Raw genomic sequence first — 10955 nt, 5'->3', positions numbered from 1 at the left:
CTGCTGTCCCTGAGGTTAGCAGCCCAATTCGTAACCACTACGCTACCAGAGCTCCTTGTCTAATACATAGTGAACAACTGCCATTATTATCATTACTGACATCTATCATGTGTATGTGTATACACATAGCAGCAGGTTTTTGAAAACACCGAAAGATTTCCACAGGACAACTAACTTAAGCTCTAGCTGTCAAGAAATTCTGGGTCCCGGTCCATCATGCACTGAACCTGCAGAAAGACACTGGGGGAGCTCTGCAGAATACTTGGGGAAGAACGTCCTCCACCTGTTGCTGATCACCGTGACCTCTGCGCTCAGGTTCTCCTGGCCTCCTCTACAGTGTCTCTGTCTCAGACCTGGCGTGTGACAGCGGGTCTGCTGGCTAGAAGCGATGTGACATGGGTTTCAGCTCCTCACAGACCAGGACTTGCAGACAGCTGGTCCTTCCAATCCCAGAAAAGGCTGTTCTTCTCATAACAGCATCCACGTCACTGGCAGTGCCCCTGACATTGACAGAGTGCCTACTGGGTGCCAGGCAACATAGTGGGCATTTAAACAATTCGTCTTCCCGCAAGATTCTGTTATGTAAGTTTGGGAATCCCTATCTTACAGATGAGACACTTCAGTTCAGATTAAGTGGCCTGCCCAGGATCACATATCAGAGAGCTGAGAGACTAAACTTCAAGCTCAGATCTTTTGATGCCACGTCACATCCCGTTAGGTAGCTAGGTGGCTGTGCCTTAGGATTCAGTGATATGTTGGAATAAATGATCTCTAAGGGCCCTTCTAAGGAGCTCTGGTAGTGTAGTGGTTACAAATCGGGCTGTGAACCACAAGGTCAGCAGTTCGAAACTACCAGCTGCTCCGCGGGAGAAAGATGAGGCTTTCTGCTCCTGTAAAGATTTACAATTTGGAAACCCTATTCAGGGTCGCTATGGGTCGGAATTGACTTGATAGCACTTAACAACAACAACAACAAGGGCCCTTCTGGAGTCCTGGTGTGGCGCTGTGGGTTAATGCGCCAGACTGCAAAGCTGTATGAATTGCAAGGTCGGCGGTTCAAGCTCACCAGTGTCTCCTCAGAAACCTGTCTATACAGGGTCACTATGTGTTGGAACCGACTCGACAGCACTTAACCACAACAATAAAGGGCCCTTCTAGAGTCCTGGTTTGGTGCTGTGGGTTAATGTGCCAGACAGCAAAGCTGTTTGAACTGCAAGGTCAGAGGTTCAGACTCACCAGCTACTCCTCAGAAACCCTATACAGGGTCACTATGGGTTGGAACTGACTCGACGGCTCTTCCCAACAACAAGGGCCCTTCTGGAGTCCTGGGGTGGCACTGTAAGGTGAGCACTGAACCTCAAGGTCATTTGAATCACAAGGGCAGCAGTTCAAACTCACCAGTTGCTCCTCGGAAACCCTATACAAAGTCACTATGAATCGTAACCAACTCAGTGTCACTTAACAACAGCAGTAATCATCTAATTGGGGAGAATGGTACTTAACAACGACAAAAGGCCCTTCTGGTCTAAGGTCATTTTGTGGTTCCTTAATTATCCATCTACCCATTCTCCCCAACTAGATGATTGTTGTTGTTGTTGTTAAGTGCCATCGAGTTGGTTCTGACTCATAGAGACCCTGTATAGGGTTTCCAAGGAGTGGCTGGTGAATTTGAACTGCTAACCTTGCAGTTTAAACTGACCTTGTGGTCCAGTGCATTATCCCACAACGACACACCAGGACTCATATGATTAATATCATGTCTGGGGACTACCTGTCCTTGAGTGGTAGGTAGGATATTACCTAATTCCATGATAAAAAGAAAAAAGGAGAAAAGAGATCACACCAAGAAAGGGTCACCCGGAACTTCCAATTCTAGCATCACTGTACACGTGCACCAAGATGTGGAATAAGGGTGCTTTTTCAGTATGGCTTTTAAGAGTGATAAATAATAAGGGAGGAACAGGTGAAGATATGATGGTACCATGGAATCATATGGAATCATTAAAAAGAATGTGATAGGTCGATATAGACTGAAAGAGAGAAGTATCCATAATATACTGTTCAGTGAAAGAAACAACTGGTAAAATAGTATATAGTATGTGTGTGTATGTATTAGGGTGTTTATAAAGTACACCGAAAGGGAGCAATATCCGTAATATACTGGTAAGTCAAAGATGGAACTTGTAGACTAATATATAGTATGTTTGTAAAGTACACCGAAAGGGAACCGTATTCATAATGTACTGTTAAGTCAAAGAAGCAACTTGTAGAATGAGTATGTTTATAAAGTTGTCCTAAACTGTTTGTTTGTGTATGGAACTAGAAGAATTTACAAACTTTGCTTCCTACATTGCAGAGAGGGATAAATGGTGCAGGGGGTTTTTTCTCCTCTTTATACTTTTGTATTTTCTAAATGTTTCCAATGGACAGGTATTACTTTTGTATTTGAAAAAATATTACATTTTTTTAAAACAAAACCTAGGGTCAGAGATTGTATAAGGAAGGTAGGAGAGACTAGCCCAAATCCCTTGCCCCCTCAGGTTTCCTGGATTGGGACCAGCATGCAAGTCCCACTCTTTCACATAAGCAGCAAAGAAGTGGCCAGCAGTTTCCTCTCAGGCCTGGCTCTGTTGTGTTTCCCACTCTTCATGGGACCACTTGTGCAGCAAGCATGTCTGACATCTGATCCTAATGTGGGCCTATAACCACTGCATGCTTGTCAGTTGTTGTTGTAGTTAAGAACCATGTCAGTAGATGCTGATAAATCAAAAGGGGAGCGGGGGAGCAGTGACCAGAGAAGTTGTGGGTGGCTGACGAGTCATGCAAGCACCTTCCTACTTGTTAAGTCACAACTGATAAATCTCAGTCCCCAGGGGAGAACCAGAAAGAGTGAACTGAAAAACAAACCTGCAAATGTAAGCCCAGTGGTCCACTTGGATGGCCTTCTGTGTTAGTGGCCCTCCTGCCAGAGTCACTGACCAGCCACAGAGGTTCTGACTGAAAGAGTTGGGGGCTGGTCATCAAGTATTCTTGAAGCCCCACTCACACATGAGGACTGGATTCCTCCTCAATTCCAGGAGGTGGGAGCCTGTGAAGGAAGGGCAGGCTATTCAGGCAGCCACGGCAGGACACAACATCGTTGGAGAGCTGTACGGTTGAGTATGGGTTTGTGGAAAGATCAGACTGTCCAGAGTCAAAACCCTGTGGTTTAGGGAAAACGGTGGTCAGACAATTATGAACCGCAGTGTTGGGACGGGGCGCATAAGCAGTGGAGAGCCATCTGTTGTCTTTGACCTTGAGGTTGCCATAAGAGTATGGTGTTTTAAGAGTAGCTCAGCATCACTGTGGACAGGAGGGGATCAGGGAGAAGCTGGAGTTGGGTAGGACCTGTGCTAAGTGTCTCTGCGTGCCTGGGGCTAGCCAGCGTTGACTGGGTGTGGTGGGAATTGGAGGACAGTCATAAATTTTATTTACTCCGCAGTTTGACCTATGGAATTGATGGTGAGACACTTTTTGTGGGCATGTCAGGTTTCTTTTTTATAATTGATCTATAAGATTTTAATGATTAATGGACATTCACATTTCATAGCCTTCCGTAATGGGAAACGCTTATACAGAAATTGCTCTCCTGGGAAGCAGGTTTCAAGCCAGTGAGCGAGGCAGGTTTTAAGATTCCTCCAACTGAGTTTTCAGTAAGAGTGCCTGAGCAGTGGCTCTCAGCACTGCCCATGCCTCCTTCCTCACCCAGCTATTTCTGTGCCCACTCCGTCTCTCTGCAAGAATTAAGCAAGCCTTCCAGAGGCCTATAACTTGCAATATTGTCAACCAAGGATCAGTTGGTTTTTGTACGTGTGTTAAGGTTTTCACTGAATGCCCAGCATCTCCCATCCGACCCTATCCTTTCCATTCTACCCCTAAGTGTTTCAGGGAATGTACAGTCTCACTCTTTTGAGACTGTAAATGGTGGGGGTGGGGGGTGGGGGGGGCACCTGATATGTGAACTTGATCTCCAACTTTAACTCTTTATCCTCTATAGACTTTCCAACTTAAAACTTCAAGCAATTCACAATTACCTCATAGACTCACCTCTGAACCTTCACTGTTGAGGTCCCTTCTACCTTGAATACCCTCTCATTTTCTTGGGCAAGTCTTTTTTTTTTTTTTTTTAATGTTTTATTGTGAATTATGTGATAGTTTACATGGGAGAACATTAGCTTTACATTCAGCCTATCGTATATTGTTTCATTGCCATGGTTATAATCCCTTCTGTGCATCATCAGCCAACCAAATGGTATACCCTGCAAGACTGCCTGCCCCCCAGTTGTCAGCACACAGCCCCTCTCCCTCTCTGGGTCTAAAGTTCCCAGTCTCTCCATCTCTCCACATCATCGTCTCTGCCTCCATCTCTGGCATCGCTGCTTCTCTGGGTAGGGTTCCGCTCTCCGTTCTTCTCCCTTGATGGTCCCAGGGACCTCCGCTCCTACACTGCAAAGTTAATCACTCCCCTTCTTTTGCTACAAAACGTCTACCTTTACATTTCCAACCCTCACAATCAGTCTTGATAACAATTATTCACTGTTGTATCACAAGAGACCTATCCACATCTCCTTCCATCAGCCCCACCCAGACAGATTAGCTACTACTCAGTGGAGATTCTACCTTCCTCCACACCCTCTGGATCTAGGTTCCCTCTTGAAAGCTTGTAAGCCAGTCACTTCTTGCCTTTGTAGCCCACCACCACCATTTTGGGTAGCCACTGTCCAAGTTGCCCATCCCTGTCTACTCTGTGTATGGAGGGGGTGGGAATGATCCTTGCTGTAAAGATTTGTTCCCTCTTTTGAGCTACTGCATCCATAAGTGTAGGTCAAGTTCATCAAATTGTATCAGATTACTCTTTTTTCCTCTTCTTTCTTCTTCTAGTTGAGCTCTGATCATCCAGTCATTGAAGTCAGGTCAAGTGGCTATTATCTACAAGTGTGGGTGTTCTTATGCATATGCCCACTCTTCTTATCAGCTGGACGCTTCACTCTCCACTGTACTCCTCTGTGGCTATGTCACTGGCTCTGGTCTTGGGCAATTCTTGCTCAGCCTTTGAGACTCAAACTAGGAAACTTTTCCTGACACTCCTAGGCTGTACTAAGTGGCTCCCTTTGTCACCCACCCATGCTGGACTAGGTGCTTCCTTACATCACACATGTGTGCGCACACACATATGCCTGCTGGACTAGGCACCTCTGTGTGCTCACACTGCACTGGCTGCTGCGTTCCTGTCTCTGTCGTTGCTTTACTTGGTTGTGTTGTAATTGTTTGACTACTTGTCTCTTCCCCCCAGTAGACCGTTAGCTCCTCAAGGGACTTTGGTATCTTCCTCAATATTCTCCCGGTGCTCAGCACAGGGCGACACCCAGCCAACCGGAAACATGCTCCTGGAATGCTGTGTTTTAAAATCCTGCGGTTCTCTGCAGTTTGACAGACAGTGCAGCCGAGACTCTACTCATCCTCAAAGCCAACACTTGTGCAATCATTGGCGGCTCTTATCGGCGTATATAAGTGATTGTATCTTTTCGTCTTAAGTATTTTGTCCAATAGTAATTTGGGTCTTTTGTGTTTTCTAGTATTTGTCCAGCAATGTCTTTGCATCATTGTTTTCAAGCTTTCTATATCATTTATCTCTGTAAGTCAGCATCTTTGCACATTTTGTTGTAATATTTGGCTTTATCGTCTTGAGATGATGTTTGAAATTTTCTGTTCAGCTCTTGTACCTCCTCATTACTTCCATTTGCTTTAGCATCTGTATGCTGTAGAGCAAGTTTCAGTGTCTCTTCTGACATCCATTTTGATCTTTTTTTTTCTTTCTTCTTAATGACTTTTTGCTTTCTTCATGTATGATGTTCTTGATGTCATCCCACAACTCTTCTGGTCTTCGGTCTTTAGTGCATAATATATCAAATCTGTTCTTCAGATGATCTCGAAATTCAGGTGGGATATATTCAAGGTCATATTTTGGCTCTCATGGACTTGTTTTCATTTTCTTCAGCTTCAGTTTGAATTTGCATATGATTAATTGATGGTCTGTTCCACAGTCTGCCCTGGCCTTGTTTTGACTGATGATGTGGAGCTTTTGTAGTCAATTTGATTTCTATGTATTCCATCTTTCCGCATATGTAGTCAATTTGATTTCTATGTATTCCATCTGGTGAGGTCCATGTGTATAGTCGTTTCTTACAGTGTCTAAAGAAGGTATTTGAAATGAACAAATCATTGATTTTGCAGAATTCTATCATGCATTCTCCATTATCATTTCTATCAACAAGGCCTTATTTTCAAACTATTGATCCTTCTTCTTTGTTTCCAGCCTTTGCATACCAATCACCAGTAATGATCAATACATCTTGATTGCATGTTTGATCAATTTCAGATTGAAGAAGTTGGTAGAATTCTTCTATTTCGTCCTCACTGGCTTTAGTGGTTGGTGCATAAATTTGAATAATAGTGGTATTTACTGGGCTTCCCTGTAGTGTAGGCACATGGATATTATCCTATCACAGACAGCATTGTACCTCATAACTGATCTGGATATGTTCTTTTTGACAATGAATGCAACACCATTCCTCTTCAATTCTTCATTCCTGGCATAGTAAACCATGTGGTTGTCAGATTCAAAATGGCCAATACCATTTCAGCTCACTAATGCCTAAGATATCGATGTTTATGCGTTCCATTTCATTTTTGACAACTTCCATCAATGTAAAGAAAACAAAAATCTTCACCACTGGACCAATAAACAACATTCTCATCAATGGAGAAAAGATTGCCATTGTCAAGGACTTCATTCTTCTTGGATCAACTATCAACACTCATGGAAGCGCAGTCAAGAAATCAAACAACATATTGCATTAGGCAAATCTGCTGCACAAGACCTTTTTAAAGTGTTGAAGAGCAAAGATGTCAGCTTGAGGACTAAGGTGCACCTGACACAAGCCATGGTACTTTCAATAACCTCATACGCATGTGAAAACTGGACAGTGACTAAGGAAGACCGTAGAAGAATTGATGCTTTTGAGTTGTGGTGTTGGAAGAGAATGTTGAAAGTGCCAGGGGCTGCCAAAAGAACCAATAGATCCATTTTGGAAGAAGGGTAGCCAGAGTGATCCTTGGAGGCCAAGATGGCCAAACTTGCCTCTCATACTTCGGACATATTGTCAGGAGGAACCAGTCACTGGAGAAGGATACCATGTTTGGTAAGGTGGAGGGTCAGAGAAAAAGAGGAAGACCCCCAACAAGATGGATTGACCAAGTGGTAGCATCGATGGGCTCAAAGGTGGCAACAGTAGTGAGGTTGGCCCAGGATCGGGCAGTGTTTCGTTCTGCTCTGCATAAAGTCGCTATGAGTCGGCACCTACTTGATGGCACCTAACAACAACAACAAATCAGCATTTACCTAGTAATTTATAAATCCAATCTAGTTATCTGTTGGTCTAATCCATTCATGTGTGTTAATGTATTAATATTTTGACTTATTTATTCCATCTTAGTTTGTGCTTGCAGTTTATTGTTTACTATCCTTTTTCTTTGTTCTTTTTTCCTCACTTTCTGTTAGGGGCATAAAGTTTGCCGTTTTTCCTTCCTTTTCTTTTTGGCTTGGAAACTGAATTATATTCCTATTTTGATAGTTGATTTCAACTCATAGCGACCCTGCAGTAGGGTTTCTGAAGAGCAGCTGGTAGGTTTGAACCTTGCAGCTAACAGTCTAGTGCGTATCCTACAGTGCCACACCAGGATGCCATTTTTATAGTTGTTGATAAATGTCATCAAATTGGTTCCAACCCATAGCAACCCTGTATAGAGTTTCTGAGGAGTGGCTAGTGAGCTTGAACTGCTGACCTTGCAGTTCAAACTGACTTTGCAGTCCAGCTCATTAACCCACAGCACCATACCAGGACTCCCAAGAATTTAAAATATAAAATAAATTTTTTCTAAGGAAGTTTAAATATCTTCTGTGTAAATTCCCCAAGATAGTGAGGGACAGTCTCACCACTCTATTCTCCGTAAATAACCCTCCTCACTTTTTCTTTATTGTTATCTAGAATTTAATGGTTTAAAATGGTTTAAATTTTTATTTTTCAATCCATTGTTAATTAAATTGACCAATATATCAATTCCTAGTACTCCTGGCGTGGCGCTGTGGATTAGCACTGGACTGTGAACCACAAGGTTGGCAGTTCAAACCCACCAGCTACTCCTTGAAAACCCTATACAGGGTCACTGAGTCGGAACCAACTCAGTGGCGCTTAGTAATAACAATAAATGCCTACCATTATTTCTTGCATCCTATTTTTTGTCTTCTCTGATGTACTTTTCTTCTTGCCAAACACATCCTTCAGTGGTCCTTTCAGTGAAGGTAGCACCATCCAGCCAGGAGCTCTGGTTTATGTGTGTGCATTTATATTGTGTGTGGGTTTGCTTGATTGTTTTTAAGAAAATGAAATGACTTCTTAGAACTAACCACATTAAAAAGTCTAATACCTTGGGAGCATGTGCTGGTATCACAACTAGAAGTCTGACAAATGTTAGCGGATTCTTCCCTATTGATGAGACCCCTGACCTAATTTTTAGTTCTTGGGCTTTCGGTCTCCATTACCTAAGAAAATGTTTCTAATAATGGGCGGATCCTAGGGATAAAATAGGTAGTCATATCTACCTGGGTACTAATATGTCTTAGTTCCTGAGTGTTCCAGATAACCTCTGGCAACACACATTTATTCTAGAAAGGAGCTGGGTTCCAGGTGGAAGGTCCAGGAGTGTCTTGACTTTAGTCCTCAACCCATGTTAGATGCCCAACTTTGATCAATTGAGCCTCATTTGCTTCTACAGATAACTTACCTCTCTGAGCCTTGGTTTCTTAATCTGTAAAATGGTGATATATAATCTGTAAAATGGCAACAAACGCCAGGTTACTGTGACGTTCAATAATCTAAAGCATCTCATCTAGCTCAGTGACCAGCACACAGAAGATATTTAATGAATGTTGTTGTAGTTATTAAAGCCCCTTAAGGTTGCTATGGGTCGGTACCGACTCGATGGCACCTAACAACAACAACCACTTAGGAGACTCATTGAACACTTGCCGAGTGAATGAAGAAGCCTATAATATTATAAAAGACTTCATGGAGGAGATAAGTCTTAAAAGAGAGGTGACATCCAGGCAGACATTAATAAAGGAAGAAGGCAAGAAGAAAGCTTTCCTTCTGGAAGGAACAGGATGAACAAAGAAAAAGAATCGGGTCTTGTCATTGCAGCCCTGCTTAGGCAAGTGAAGAGATCAGTCTGGCTGTAAAAGAGGCTGGTGACTAGGGTTGGGGGCTTAGGAAGGGCAGGCAGGGCAGAAGGAGAGCCAGGCTGCATGTGGATAGGGACTATTGTCTCTGCCCAGCCAGATGGCTGTTTTGCCAGACCCACTCAGTCTGCCTACTGCTTGTGTATGGTTCTCCTTCCTGGCCACTGTCCCTTGTTCTTGATTGACAGAGGCTGGCCTTTCCCAGTGTAGCCTGGTAGCTGGGCAAGCTGAAGGCTGAAATGAGGAAGCATCAAGATGAGATTGGTTTTCAACCAATATCTTATTAAGGAAGTTGAGTCATTCAGCTTCTGCAATTTTTCCCTCTGGGCATTCAGAGAAGGACAAGTTTCTACTTCCAGATGAAATAATCATGACAGGGATTTGCCCTGGTCTGCCCTGGCCCCTCAGTGGACATTCTCAAGAGGAGAAATAGTCACTGTGGTACTGTAAGTCCAAGAATTTTGTTTCCCTTTTATGTATGGGAGGACCAGGGCTCAAGATGGTGAATGCCTTAGGTAAAGGCTCACGGCACTTAGACCAAATGATGCTGAAACAGAAGTCCCATTGTCTCAGTGATAGTGTTCGGTAGTGGTGTGCTGTGAGTTGGTTCTGACTCATAGCTACCTTGCGTAGCATTTTCAAGGCTGTAAATCTTTACGCGAGCAGAAAACCTTCTTCCCGCGGAATGACTGGTAGTTTCAAACTGCTGACCTTGAGGTTATCAGCCCGACTTGTAACCACTATGCTACCAGAGCTCCCTCAGTGATAGTGTTTACTAATCTGGTAAGGACACGGGAATGAACATTCATTTAGCATCTTCTGGTGTGGCTCTGCGGATTAATCTGCTGTACTGCAAGGTCAGCAGTTCGAACTTACCAGCCGCTCCTCAAAAACCCATATACAGGGTCGCTATGGGTTGGAACCAACTCGATGGCACTTAACAATACAACATAGGCCAAGCAGAGTCCTGGTGTGGCACTATAGGATAAGCACTGGACTTCTAACAGCAAGGTTGGCAGTTCAAACCAACCAGCCACTCCTTGGAAACCCTATACAGAGTCGCCATGAGTCAACCAACTCAATGGCACACAACAACCAGGCAAACTGATCGGCATTTCATGTAGTTTACCTTGTTCAGCCCTCAAAACCACAACGAAGAACAGAGAAAACTCAGAGAAGTTACCTGTTGGGTTTAGCCTGCAGGCTAAGGTGGAAGCAGCCTGCTCCAAACGTATCTCCACAGCTTGTACCTGTGAAACATCTTTGGCAGCCCACTGAATGTCTCTAAGCCTCAGCTTTCACATCTGAAAAAGAGATTAATAACAGTACGTGCTTAATAAATAGTGACAATTCTTGTTTTGAATTGGAGTCAGCTGGACCTAAAATCATCCTGGTAAATGCTTGTATTCTTGGAACTACAAAGAACCTCAAAAGATCTGCTAGGCAACTTGTTTTCAAACAGTTTTCCTCAGAGACCAGAACTCCACAGAGGTGCTTGGTGGATGAAAGTAAGCTGAACGCCTGAGGCCCTCTCTTTCTACCCTCTCTTACCCAGAGCAGCTGTTTCTCATGTGAGTTACATATCAGTTGCATGCTTCTTGATCTTTTATACATTGGG

This window comes from Chrysochloris asiatica, unplaced genomic scaffold (assembly GCF_000296735.1).
Source record: "Chrysochloris asiatica unplaced genomic scaffold, ChrAsi1.0 scaffold00007, whole genome shotgun sequence".
Lineage (NCBI taxonomy): Eukaryota > Metazoa > Chordata > Mammalia > Afrosoricida > Chrysochloridae > Chrysochloris > Chrysochloris asiatica.
This window is presented reverse-complemented; position numbering follows the sequence as displayed.